This window comes from Phalaenopsis equestris, unplaced genomic scaffold, assembly GCF_001263595.1.
Source record: "Phalaenopsis equestris unplaced genomic scaffold, ASM126359v1 Scaffold001356, whole genome shotgun sequence".
In the NCBI taxonomy this organism is placed as follows: domain Eukaryota; kingdom Viridiplantae; phylum Streptophyta; class Magnoliopsida; order Asparagales; family Orchidaceae; genus Phalaenopsis; species Phalaenopsis equestris.
The window spans coordinates 201,822-216,135 of record NW_018165795.1 but is presented as its reverse complement, the minus strand read 5'-3'; positions in this window follow the sequence as shown (position 1 = coordinate 216,135).

Below are 14,314 nucleotides of genomic sequence, written 5' to 3'. Positions count from 1 at the left end.
CCCCTAGTTTATTTGATCGAGCCTCATCCTCAAGTCTTGTGTTTATCCTTTGGGATAGATACGGGATTTGAGTTACTATAATGTTCTTTCATTTAAACTATGAAAAATATGAGGTCAGTTTGATTTCATGTTTTTCTAAACATTAAAATGTCCTCTCGAAGCGGGCGATGGGATTTTGATTCCAGTGACCGACAGCTTCTTACGGGCAACTCCTCCAACCAACAATAGCGCCGACAGTGCCTTACAAAGAAATTTAGGAAATTATCCAAAAAATATCATGATTTATAATTTAGACATTTTGGGAATGATAGAATTGTTCATAAAATTTTGCAATCTGGATTTTATTGTCCTACTCTTTTTAGAGATGTTACTATATATATATATATATACACATGTGATCGGTGTCAGAGAGTATGTATTTCAAAAAAAAGTGAATTGGCTCAAAATTTTTATTTGGAAATTGAATTTTTTTAATTGTTGGAAATTGAATTTTTTTATGCATGGGGATTGGATTTTATGGGACCATTTATTCCTTCATTTGGAAATATGTATATATATTGATTGCAGTGGATTATGATTTAAAATGGATTGAAGCAATTACTTTTATTTAATGTGATGCTCTGAGTGTTTCAACTTTTTTTATTAAAAATATTTTTACAAGATATGGATGCCTAGAGTAATCGTTACCTATGGAGGATCTCATTTTATAAATGCAACAATGCAAGATTGGTAGAAAAATATAACATAATGCATAAAATTGCAACTACTTATCATCCCTAGACTAGTGGTTTAGCAGAAGTAACTAAGCATGAAATTAAGAGAATTTTGAAAAAAGTGTAAACCCTAGTAAAATGGATTGGTCTGCTAGATTTGATACGGCATTATGGGCATACAGGACAGTTTATAAGGCACCTATAGGTATGTCCCCTTATAGATTAATTATGGGAATACTAGTCACTTGCTAGTAGAATTTGAAAGAAGCTGGTGAGAAAATATTATTGCAATTGAATGAGCTTGAAGAAATTAAAAATGAATCTTACGATAATGCTAGAATTGATAAGGAAAGAATGAAAAAATGGCATGATCGAAAGATAATAAAAAAGGAATTTGAACTTGGATAGAAAGTCTTATTATACAATACAAGATTGAAATTATTTTCTGGAAAACTAAAGCTTAGGTGGAAAGGGCCATTCAAAGTTGTAAAAGTCTATCCTTATGGGGCTGTTAATATTGAAGATCCTAAGACTGGAAGGATATTTCAAGTAAATGGGCACAGATTTAAACCATATTTTGATGGTCAGAGACTAGTTCTTAAAGAGAATGTAATGTTGGGTCACCCAGAAAAAAGACTGAGAATGTCGGGCTGACGACATTAAACCAAGCACTTTATGGGTAGAAACCTATACTTATCATTGTTTATTCTACTTTTAAGTTTTTGTCTGAAATATTTTACATGCATTTCTATTTATGTTTTTCTATAGTTCATGTGTTTGAGATAATATTTAAAAACATCTTTATTTACCTAATTTTATAAAAGAATTGAAAATTTGTTTGATCGTAATCGAAAGTGAATTTTTTTTGAACTGGCGCATGAAGCGCGACATTCCAGAGAGCTGGCTCATGATGCGTCGTGATGAATAAAATGATTTAAAACATTTCAAAAGGCACTTTTTTGTGTGTTCTTCTCCTTATAACTCCCAAAAACTGATTCTAAAGTCAATTTTAGAGGGGAAAATGAGGGCGGAGTCACTAGATTTCAATTTCAATGGCATCCCATTCTAAAAGTTCCACTAAATTTGGAATTTTCAACTGGAGAAAGTTCGTCAATTTTGATGCTCATAAGTTGCATGATTCTATTCTAGTGAAGAAGAGGCTAATCAAAGAAAAGGGGTTTGTGAATCAAGGATTCAATACAGCAAAAACTTGAGTGGAAGAGATTATGGTGCAGAGATGCTGGGAAGTGCTTTGTTACACTACTGCCTTAGTGGTCCCTATTGTGAAAGAGTTTTATGTAAATCTACATGGAATCAACCAAAGAATTCTCTATGTGCAAGGAAGGTTTGTGCAATTCACTCCTTTAAGATTAAATGGGATGTTTATGATTGAATATGTGCCAATTTCTCATCACGCAAATTTTACCCCTACGAGAGATAATATGAATGAACTCTATCAATACCTTACGGATGAAGATGCAAATTGGGAGGCCAGAGATGGTGGAAATGTAAGTTTTTTGTCATCATTTTTAAATCTTGTTTATGATGCATGGCACTTAGTTATTGCATCAAAATTACTTCCTACTATGAAAATCAATAACTTAACTAAGGAGAGTGCTATTTTGAATTACTGTATTTAGAGTGCTATTTTGAATTACTGTATTCAAACTAGAAAACCTGTTGATATTGGAGCAATCATTATGAACTTAGTTTTGGGTTTGATTGTTTAATATTTTCTCCCTTTTTTGAATGCATCATTTAAAAACATTTGAAAGTCTCACGTTGTTACTATGCAGTCAATCGCAAGTACCTTATGAGAGTGGGGAAAAAGTGCTTCTTCCTTGGAAGTCGATGGATCCAGAAGTTTATTGCAACTGTATTAGAATGGGAGATGAGAATGATATGAATGTATTTCTGGATCAAGCATCCCAGAATTCATTTCCTATTCAGCCTTACTTCAGTTTGAACGCACTTTTGAAAAGGATCAAGAAGATAGAGAAAGAGGTCTAGAAACTTATGCATACATTTGGAAATGTTTCTGAAATGTTGGATCACTTAGATTGGAGACTTAAATAACATTTTGAGCATATTGGTCGTATTGATGATGGTTTGGTACGTATATTCAAGAAACATGCTTGGATTGGAGAGGATTCAACTGATGAGTTTCTTTATCGACCCTTCTACAACTTTTATGTGTACTACCAATCTATTGGAGATATCCAGGAGGGCGAGAGTGAAGAAGATGTTTGAACTTAATATATGCACGAAACTTTTTGTTTAGTATTGCTTGTTTTAGTTGTTTGTTATGTTGGATCGCATTTATTTTTATTTTTGAACTATATTGATGTATATGTTTGGTATTTTGATGTTTTGATTTCAGTGTTAGGATGATTTGGTTTGCTTTGAACAATGAAATAGATGTTTATTGGCTTCAAAAATGTTAGTTTGCAATTGTGCGGCTTTTTAATATAAAAGTGGTTTTATGTTGTTTATGAAAGTTTGATGTTAGAGTCATTTGATGTTTGAAATTTTGATGTTAGAGTCATGTTTAATCATGCTTATAAAGGTTCATTTAAGTTAATTAGAGGTAGACATAAAGCGTTGCGCTACAGATTTCCACAGAAAACAAAATCTAGAATAATTAAGGTGTTGGTGCATGATGCGCCAGATTGTCGCATGATGCGTCTATTTACAAAAAGTTGGCACATGATGCGCCAGACTTGGCACAAGATGCGCCAAATTTCTTAAAATGCTAGATTGTTTATATAATCACAAAATTGCATAGTAAAACTCCATTTTAACTGCTTGGGCCATCTCCTACCTCTAATCCTTGACCTAGGGCTTCACATTGGGCTCGATAGAGACGATTTCAGAAGACAAAAATTGTAGATTTCGTCTACCTTTAAATCGCAGCTTCACTTTAACTTAAATTTTTTTTATTTCCATCATGGATTTTTTCTACATTATGGAAAATCCAAAAGTTGGGATTTTTTATAAAAAAAAAAGCTTGAAGAAAACTTATGTATGGTGAAAAGTTTCTTACCCTTACCCAATTATCTTACTTAGGGAGTTAGATTTTTGATTTTGTAATTTATTTGAAATTTATTTGGATTTTAGTAGAATTTCAAATGTCTCCACAATTTAAAAGAGGAATACCGTCAAATGATTTTTATGCATAAAGATTTTTTTAATTTGAAAGCCAAACAAAGTTATAACACACAAATAGAATCGAGAAGATTGATCCAGGAATGGGTATTTGATAACCTAGGTGATGAGATCAAAAGATTGATCCTTGCCAAAAATTGGGAACAGTTTTGCTACTTGACTGCAGTAGCAATTGTACTAATGATTCAGAAGTTTTATGTCAACTTCAGATTCACTAATGTCGATCATATCCTTGTGAGAGGTAAACAAGTTGAATTTACTGCGGAAAGATCAATGCTTTTTATGTGCTGAGGAATATATATTTTTTTACAAATATGTTGCATTTTGTATGATGGATTCATTACTGGATGAAGTGATTGCCTTTTTTACTGATGGAAGAGGAGAATGGAGGATTAAAATTAATAAGATAGTTTACTTCTCTGCTTCCATGTTGACTATTCAATGAAAGGTATGACACCACTTTATTTTTGTTAAATTACTACCAACAAATCATCTGGTCATCTGGTTGATGTAAAAAAGGATAGAGTTGTATTGAAATATTGAATTTAGAACATGAAAGCAAAAGATGTTGGTGATCTCAAAGTTCATCATGCACGAAGCATAGCTAAGAGCTCTACAGCTAGTGATTTGAGTTACCTTGTCCTGATTTTCAATCTTTGTGAGCAATCAGGAGTAGGGTCTCATAGAAATGAGGAAAAATTACAACCACAAAATCATATTGGAAAGCATATGATTTAAATAGTTGAATCATTTTTTGAATCTAGGGGTAGAAGGAGTGATAGACCATCTACATCAGATGCAGAGGCATCTACTTCTCGCCCTGCATCACTAGAAAACATTATGGACCAACTCATGATTCAATAATTAGATAAAGTAAATATTCAGAATTAGATTGGAGAGATTGGAGTGAGAAATGCTTATAATGATGAGTATCAGTAGAGGAAAACTCATCATGTTATAGGTTTTGAGGATGCAATGGTGAGATATATTAGAGGTGAAACCAATGTAGAATTTCCTGCTTGCCCGAGCTTCACACCTTATGCACTTATTCATGATGATGAAGAAGAAGATGATGATGATGATGAGGAGGAGGAGGAAGGTGATGAAGATTGATATTTTTTTTGGAGTTTACTTTATTTGTTTAGTTGTTTGTTTGTATGTATGTTGTTTGGATGTTACTTGGTTGGCATTTTAAAAATTTTTATTTTTTGTTGTGAACTTAAAATTGTAATAGTAATTGCATATTTTTACTTTTCCTGCATTTTTAGTATTTTCAATTTTTAATCATGTTTTTAATTCTCAGCAAAGTCTTCATAATTTATTATGTTTCATTTAATGCTTTAAAACTTGTATGTTTTTTTAAAGTTAGTACCTGCAGTATACCAGAGCCCAGCTTCATAGTCAAAATCTTCTATAGGTCAGTTTTTATTTTCAGGCATTTACTGATTTCTTTCACCAACTAAATTTTGTGCTAGAACATTTTTAAAATACCTAAAAACTTAAGTTTGGGGGGATGAAAAATTTCCTTTAAAAGGAAGTAAACTAAATTTTATTTGTCGTTAAGTAACAATATTTTTAAAATTAATTTAACATGACCTGGGATGTTAAGATTTAACTTAAAATGACTATACTTATGTTTGTGAACATTATGGTAAATTTAGCTAAAAATTTTCAATTAATGAAGGTCAACTCTAATGTTAAAGATATTTGGTATGATAAGATAAGAATATATTTTTCCTGTTTAAAGTAAATGAAATTGTATTTTTGAAGTGTTAAGAATTTTAGAGTTTCATGTAAGAACAAAAAAATGAGACTTTATGAAAATCATAAACTAATATGAATTTATAAAGTAAAGAAAGGTAAAGGTTTTGACTTTAAGAAGAGGATAGTGAAGTTCAAAAGTATTAAATGTTATCCAGACATAGTAATCCTCACTTGAAAAAGAAAAAAAAAAGTATTGAAAAGTTCCTAAAAGAAAAAAAAAAGAAAGAGAAGAAAAAGACAAGAAAAGAAAAATAAGTGAGGAGACGCTTGAGGAGATATCTAATCAAAAATTAGCTTCACTTGAATCAACTTATAAAAAAAGCTTTATTACATTTTCTAAACTTATATTGGAAAATTAGTAGCATTATTAGTAAATTTTTCATGAAGTTCTTTTTCATATGAATATTCTAAATATCCTTGATATGACAAATTGCAATTCTTCTTGAAATGAGTAGAGATTTTGAAATCTTAAAATTGACTACTAAGTACTCTTAGACTTAGAATTTAAATCTAAGTTATTAAAGTTTTCTCTTAAATTTTACTAATTTATTTATTGAACCAAAGTATAGAAGTTATAAGTTAGTCTCTATCCTAAGTCATATGCTTTTATGCAGTAATAGTGTCACTTGAGGACAAGTAACATTTAAGTTTTGGCGATTTTGATACACCACAATAATATGTAGTTTTAAGTATATATTTTATGCTTGTTTTTTGTGGTATTACACTTTAAATATAGGTATTTTCATTTTTTTTTTGTTGAAGGTATATCAATTTTAGGCATTTCGAGCAAAAGTAGCAAAAAGGATAAAATTTGGAGCTAAAATAGTGAATTTTTGAATTCTGGCGCAAGATGCTCCAGATTGGCACATGATGCCCCGAACTGAAGCTAGATGGGCCAAAACCAAGAATAGCACGGTCTTCAGCAAACTGGCGCATGATGTGTCAGATTGGCGTGAGATGCACAATTTGATAGAGAGTTGGCGAATGATGCGTCAAATTTGGCGTCAGATGCGCCAAGGATGACTTTTTTACTGCTTAAGGTGGTTCAAGACAAATTTTGAGCAAATTTTCAAAGGGATACTTACACTTATTCAAAGCACCCCTTGGAGTGATTCAATGCATCTAGACGCTTTGGAAGGTTCTTTTATGAAGGGATATCTCTCTTGGATCAATGAACATATTTTTTTCAAATCAAAAGAGTTGACTTTTGGGCAAAATTTTTTAGGGAATTTTAAATTCTTTTTGGAGGGAGGAAACCTTTGATAAAAGAGTGAGGAACACTAGGGATTGAGAAGAGAGCTTTTGAGTGTAAGTTGGAGTGGTGTGAAGGGACAAGGAGAGTTAGAGAGAGAAATTCAAAGGATTGGAGATTTTCTTTAAGGATTGTAAGAGGAGAGGGAAGGTGAGAGATGAAGGGAGAGGGAAGGTGAGAGATTTCTTCTTCATTACACTTCTTAGAGAGAATTGAGAGTGCTTGTAAGAAGAGAAAGGCTTGGAGTGAACTTCTAGGGATTTTCTTTTGAAGGATTGTGAAATAAGTTGTCTTTTATTTATTTTTTTGTAAACTTATTTTTATATATGAAATATGTATTTTATTGTATTCGACCTATGAATTCTGAGTAGTTTTCTTTATCCTTCTCCTTACTTTGAGATATGGTTTGGTGAAAAATTGATTTTATTTTATATGGTTTTAAATGTCAGTAATTTGTGATGATTTGAAATTTGATCATCATTAACTTTTTTATTTGATCAATTGAATTGTTAAAATGTGTTGAGAAACATATGTTCTGAAAGAGGTTTGATTTCTACAACATGAGGAGAATCACATTTGATTTCATGGGAGAGTATTTCATCCATGGAGTTGGGTGCAAATAAATAGGGAAATATTCTTTGTTGGATGTAGAATTGGAAATTTTAAGGTGATAGATTAAAATCCCCAATTTTATCCAGTTGATTGGAACTGATGCGAGATTGTTAGCCCTCAGGTGAGGGAGTAGTGGGAGCTTTGGAGTGGCAGTCGGTATCCTCTCAGCCTAACCACAGAGTTACGGACTAAACTCTAGATTAGTCAATGTTCTTTATGCACTCGGAAGAGGATAAAGAATAAAATTGCTCCTATTTGGCACAAAAAAATTTTTATATATATTTTCAAATGATTTTTAATTTCTTCACAATCCATATACTCATTGTAAAGGGGAAGGATGTTTTCTTAAATTTGAACTTTCCATCACAAAAATAGTTTAATTTTCATAAATTTACTTTTGAAAGTTTTGCATCTAGTTTAGTTAACTTTGTCTTTCAACTGCATTTTAATTAGCAACTGCTTGTTACTTAATATTCAAACTTCATACTTTTCTTTTTGTGTATTTTTAAAAATTGTACCTTACATTATAATCTTAAACACTTATTTATAGGCATTTCCAACTTCCCTGTGGGATCTAAGACTCTATTAGAGTCCTTTATTACTTGACTAATATGTATATTTGCATTATTTTTAATGGGGATTTGGCAGTTTAAAGATTTTTAAAAGATAAAATAATTTTAACTAAAGTTGTTTTATTGGGATTAATTTGCTTATTTTTTGTTGTATTTTTTGTGTGTATTTTGTAATATTGACAAAATATTTATAAAATTAACACACTAAATCCACCCGTATCAGATGGCTCCTATGATAAAGACAGGAAGAGGAAAAGAATCCTATGATGGTGCCAAATTTGTCAGTGTAAATGCACAAATTCATTACAATGAATTTTCTTCTTTGAGAATGTTTATTATGGAGCAAAGTTTATATTGACCTGAAGGAGCTTTAGTGAATGTTGTTGTGGCACGTCAATGGGAGAGTTTATGTTACTTTGTTGTTGTTGTCGCCATCCCTGTGGTTAGAGTAGAGTTTACCACTAAGATGATAAATGTGATATATGGTTCGCCACCTGAGATTGATTGTTTCTATTTGGAATTCATTCCATCTAAGGAAGAGTTAGATTAGATCGTGGCATATTTGATGGATGATCATGGAGCCTGGAAGGTTTAAAAATGATTGAAAGGCAAATTTTTCTAATTCCAAACACAATGCCACTTCAATGGCATGGCATTATTTTATCTCTACTCACCTCCTTCCTTTGAATCATTTAGTTGAAGTGACTAGAGAAAGAGCTACTTTAAATTACTGCATTCAAGAAAGAAAACCTATAAATGTGGGTGCTCTTATTTATGATGCTATTAATTCTTCTGCAAGAGTTAGTACGACTTCAGGTCTCTGATTTTCATATTTAATATTTACTCTTTGTAAATACTCTAAGGTTAAGTTTGAAAATTGGGAAGATTATTTGAAGCCACTTAAGAAAATTGGGAAGGCTATATGGACGACCTAGAGATGGAGTTCAAGGTGCACCTTCGGCTTCCACTTCTAGGCCTTCTACTTCTAAACCTTGTACTTCTACTACTTCTGAGCCTCCATCTGGATTCTGGAATGTGTTGAGTGAAAGATATTTGGAACACCATAATGATATGTTGTTTATTCATTGTGGTATGATGAATATGGAAAACAAGTTTGATCATACGGCAGTTTTTGTTAGAAGTAAGAGTGACTATGATGCTGATTATGATAAGGCAATGGTGAAATTCATGAAGGAAAACCATATAGTTGAATTTCATACATGACCTTGGTTTACACCGTCACAATTCAATGGATGAAGATATTCCCTTTGATTCTGATGATGAGGAGGAGGAGGAAGAGAATTAGGTTTGTTTCTTATTTTGTAGCAGTTATTATTTCTAGATCTATCTTATGTTGAACTGTTTATGTATGTTTTTTTGCTCTGTATTTTTATTTTCACTGTTATTTTTGTTACACTTTTTCTTAGAGCTGGATATGTGTGTTCTTTTACATTGCAAATTTTCATGATATATTTGTTTTTAATTTAAATTGCCTACTACTTTGCACGTTTTTTTAATGTACCTTTACTATTCTCTAGCTTAGAATTTTAATTTTTTCTCTTTCTTCAAGCTTATTATAAACTTAACTGTCTAAACTGATTTAAAATTTAAGTTTAGGGGAAGGGAGAAAATTGTTAAAACTAAACCTTATTTCTCTTAAGTAAAACATATTTACAAAAATTATTTTAATTTAACTTGTGGGATGTTGAGATTGCTTGAGATAACTAATTTTTTTATTTTATGAATTATTTAGTAAACTTAAGTAATTTTTTTAATAATAAGATTAATTCTAGATTTCAAATATTTAGATAAGGGTATAATTTTTTTTTCTTATTTAAAATAAAGAAATTTGTATTTTTGGAAATGTTTAAGATCTTGGATTTTTATTTGAAAACAAAGAATTGAGACTTTATGAAAAATCTTTTTCAAGTCTAATACTCATTTATCAAGGAAATGTGAAAAGGTTTTAACTTTAAGAAGAGGATGGTGGAGTTCAAAATCATTAAAGACTATCCATATATAATAATCCTCACATGACATAAAAAAAAGGAAAAAGAAATGAAAAGCAAAATGAAAATACATGTAAGAATAAGCTTGAGGTGATGCCTAATCAAAAATTGGTTTCATTTAAATAATCTTAATGAAAAGAACTTAGCTACACTTCTAAACTTATTTATGAAGTATTAGCATCCTTACTAGTAAAGTCCCCAAGATATTCTTTTTCACGTAATTTTTCTATGTATATTTAATATGAAAAATTACAGTTATTCTTAAAATAAAAAAATTAGAATTCTTAAACTTGACTATTAAATATTTTTACATTCTAGTTTTAACCTACTTTATTAAGGATTTTTCTAAAATTTTCACTATTGCATTTATAAAACAAAAACTATAAAAATCTTCAGATAAAACTCACCTACATAAGTTATACTTTTTATATTTATACAAAGGTTACTTGAGGACAAGTAACATATAAGTTTGGGGAAATTGGTCCACCTTAAAATTAACTATTTTTAATGCATATATTATGTTCAATTTTTTATGCATTGATGAAATGTAATTTTATTTTTTTGGTTTTAGGTATAAGAAAAAGAGTTTAAGAGTAAAAAGAAGCAAAAATACATCAAAAGGGTGCAAAAATGGGCTAAAAAGAAGAAAACTTCCAAACCACCTAAATTGGCGCCCAGGAGCCAGATACAGAACTTGGCTGGTGCTTAGGCGCGACGATCAGGAGCCTAGCCGCCACGGTTACTTTCTAGAAGATTCATTTAATGAGACCAAATTTTGAAGAGAAGTCTGAAGCAAGTCATTTTTTAAGCTCTATAAATATGGATTAATTCTAAAGGGCTAGGGGGTCGGATATAGAGAGTATCATAGTGTGAGTGTGTTAAGTGTGTGAGAATTTCTCTTTGTGAGTCTTTAATATTTATGGAGTTTCTGAGTCTTGTAAGTGTTGTTGATGTCAGAGAAGTCAGAGAACTTCAAAGGACTGCTTGGGGGAACATTCCAGATAAGTATTTGTATCTTTGTTCTTATTTTTTGTACTTTGGATTGGATTTTTATAAATATTTCTTTTCTGTTTTCCACATGCTTCGTGAGTAGTTTTTTTTCTTTCTCCTTGCAATATGAAGTAATTATGGAAGTGATTTTTTATTTTTTAAGAGCTTCTTTTATTCCTAAAAATTGTGATGATATTTTTACTGATCCTTCATTTACTTTATAAATTGGCCACTTATATTGTTAAAACCTATTGAGGAACTTATAGGCCCAAAAGGGCTAAGATTTATTGACTTGTAAGTATCACATTCTACCTTGGAAAAAACAGTCATGGTCGTCTAAATGGGTGTGCAAATAAATAGGGAGAAAAGCTTTGTTAGGCATAAAATTAATGTTTCTAGAGTGACATGCTAGATTCTTTTATCAATTTTTTCTAGAGAATGGAACTAAGGGTCACTAGTATGTCCTCTAGAGAGGGCATAGTGGGTAATTTAGGAGTGAGAGACTAGAACCTACCCAGCACTATTATACATGCCGACACCAACTTTAGATTAACCAATGTTTTTTGCACAATTCTAAAGGAAGTAAAGAAATATGTATGCTCTCATTTGTCAAAATATCACATTTATGTTTCTAAATAAATTTTAAAATCCTTCATTATTTATGAATTATTAGCAAGGAGAAAGTTTCTTTATATATATATTTTTTAAGTCATTACATTTACTTTTATTTGCATATTGTAGAATTTAGTAAATTTAATTTTAATATTTAGATAGTTGTTTCAATCTTAAGTAAAGTTTTCTTAAAGTCAAAGATCTTGTATATCATTTTATTGTTTAATTATTTTGGGCTTCCTCGTGGGATCGATATTAGGGTTTTTAAATAAAACTCAATATTATTTGAAACGATACATAAATCTTTATAGTAGCCCACATGAGAAAGCTATTTCTTTAATTATTTTACATTTGTTTGTCACTAGAAACTAAATATAATTTGGGTCAAGTTTTTGGCATATTAAGGAGCATAAATATCTGTGTAATTTTGGGTTAGGTCTTCTTTCTAGTACGACATGAATCCTCATTTTATCTTTAGGCTTTTGCACAGTTATATTGTGCAATGTAAGTCCTAACTCAATTTAGGCTCCGTCTTCGTCGTTCATTACAACATAAATCCTCCTATCTTCCAGGTCGTTTGTATGACTGTGTTATGTAAGTGTAAGCCCAGTAAGCCATAAATAATAAAATTGGCAGAATGAAACATATAATAATATTTCCTCGAAATTGAAGCCAAACCTTAAGATAGCTTGGGAAGCCACTGAGGTTCTCCTCAGGATCTATGACAAACCCTACTTCTCTCTCTTTAGAGTACATAATAAATGTTCCAAACTGGAGCTTTTGCCATTTGATACTCCTTTATCTGAACTTGAAAGTCCTAAACTTTGAGATTCTTTGAGATAATATTTTTTAACTTAAATTGAGAGTTTTCTTAGGCACCCTCGTTCATTTAATATATAATTCACTATAAGGGCATGCTCTTATAGGAAACTTTATAACCCAACTTAATATAAATACTATCTAGTCTTTTATATTAGATAGGAGAAATTTTTTTATCAACATAAATGGTTTTGCAGACTATAATGATTATCGTAAGTTCTTTAATTTATTTAATCGAGCATCATTAGCAAATAATGTGTCTATTCCTTGAGATAGATGCATCGCTTGCGGTGTTGTGCTCGCTTATTTAAACTATGGCATATATGGGATCGATATAGTCTCATATTTTAAAAACTAAGAAATTATTTTCAAAAACTATGTAATATTAAATAAAAAAATGTACTTGCCAAAAAAGGTGACTAACAGAGTCTTGAAAATTTTATTATTTAAGGCTATACTTGCACAATACCCAATTATGCAAATAGCCTAGGACGATGGCAGAATTTATATCGTACTGAACTATGACCATAGAATCCTAAAAAAAGTTGGGGCTTATATTACACATCATCGTTGTATGAAGTTCTAACGATGAGGTGAGGATCTATGTTACACTAGTCGAACAACCTTGAAGTCCTATGGATTGGTTATATATGTGTAAGCAATGGTTTAGTTCAAGTAGATCATGTTATAGTCTTGTTTCATCGGTGGAAGTCCTTTGTAGTTCATTTGCATCTTCGTTGCACTACCAACAAAGTTTGCATCGGGCTTCATATTGTAATGATTATTGATGCACCAAAAATATATGCATTATTAGACCTATATTTTATACTCATTTTTCCTAATTTAAGACTAGGTTGATTTTTTCACATATCTCCAAAACTTTTTCTAAATTATTAAGACATAACTCAAACGAAGTCCCAAATACAAAAAAAATCATCCATAAACACTTCCATTCCATGCTCTATAAAATTGTTAAAAATTGACATCATGCATCTTTGAAATGTTGCAGGTGCATTGCATAGTCCAAAAGGCATTCTACGGAAAGAAAATGTTCCATATGGGCTTGTAATTGTTGTTTTCTCTTGATCCTCTAAAGCAATTGGAATTTGGTGATATCCGATATATCCATCTAAAAAGCAACAGTATTTGTTCCCAGCCAATCTATCCAACATTTGATCTAGAAAGGGCAAAGGAAAGTGATCTTTTTTGGTGGCCATATTTAGTTTTCTATAGTCAATACAAATTCGCCAACCAGTTACTTATTTTATTGGTATTAATTCATTTTTCTTGTTTTCTTCAACAGTGATTCCTCCTTTCTTCAGAACACAGTGAATTGGGCTTACCCAAGCACTATGTGAAATAGGATATAAATTCCAGCATCTAACCACTTTAAAATTTCTTTTTTAACAAATTCTTTCATTATTGGATTTAATATTCTCTGAGAATCTGCTTTAGGTTCATACTGTTCATCTAATAAAATTTTGTGCCTACAAATTGAAGGAATGATTCCTTTAATATCTGCTAAAGTCCATTCAAAAGCCTTTTTATACTTTTTCAACATCTTTATCAACTTTTGTTCCTGAATTTCAATTAAATTAGAAGATATAATAACTGGCAATGTAGATGACTCTTCTAAAAATACATATTTTAAATGGGCAGTTAATATCTTCAATTCAAGTTCAGGTGGTTTAATACTTGAAGGAATAAGATTTTTACTATCATTTTCCAGCAAGTCTAATACTTCAAATTTGTCTTGAATATAATCTAAATCTTCTTCTTTTACTTCATTTTTAGTATCAAAAATTT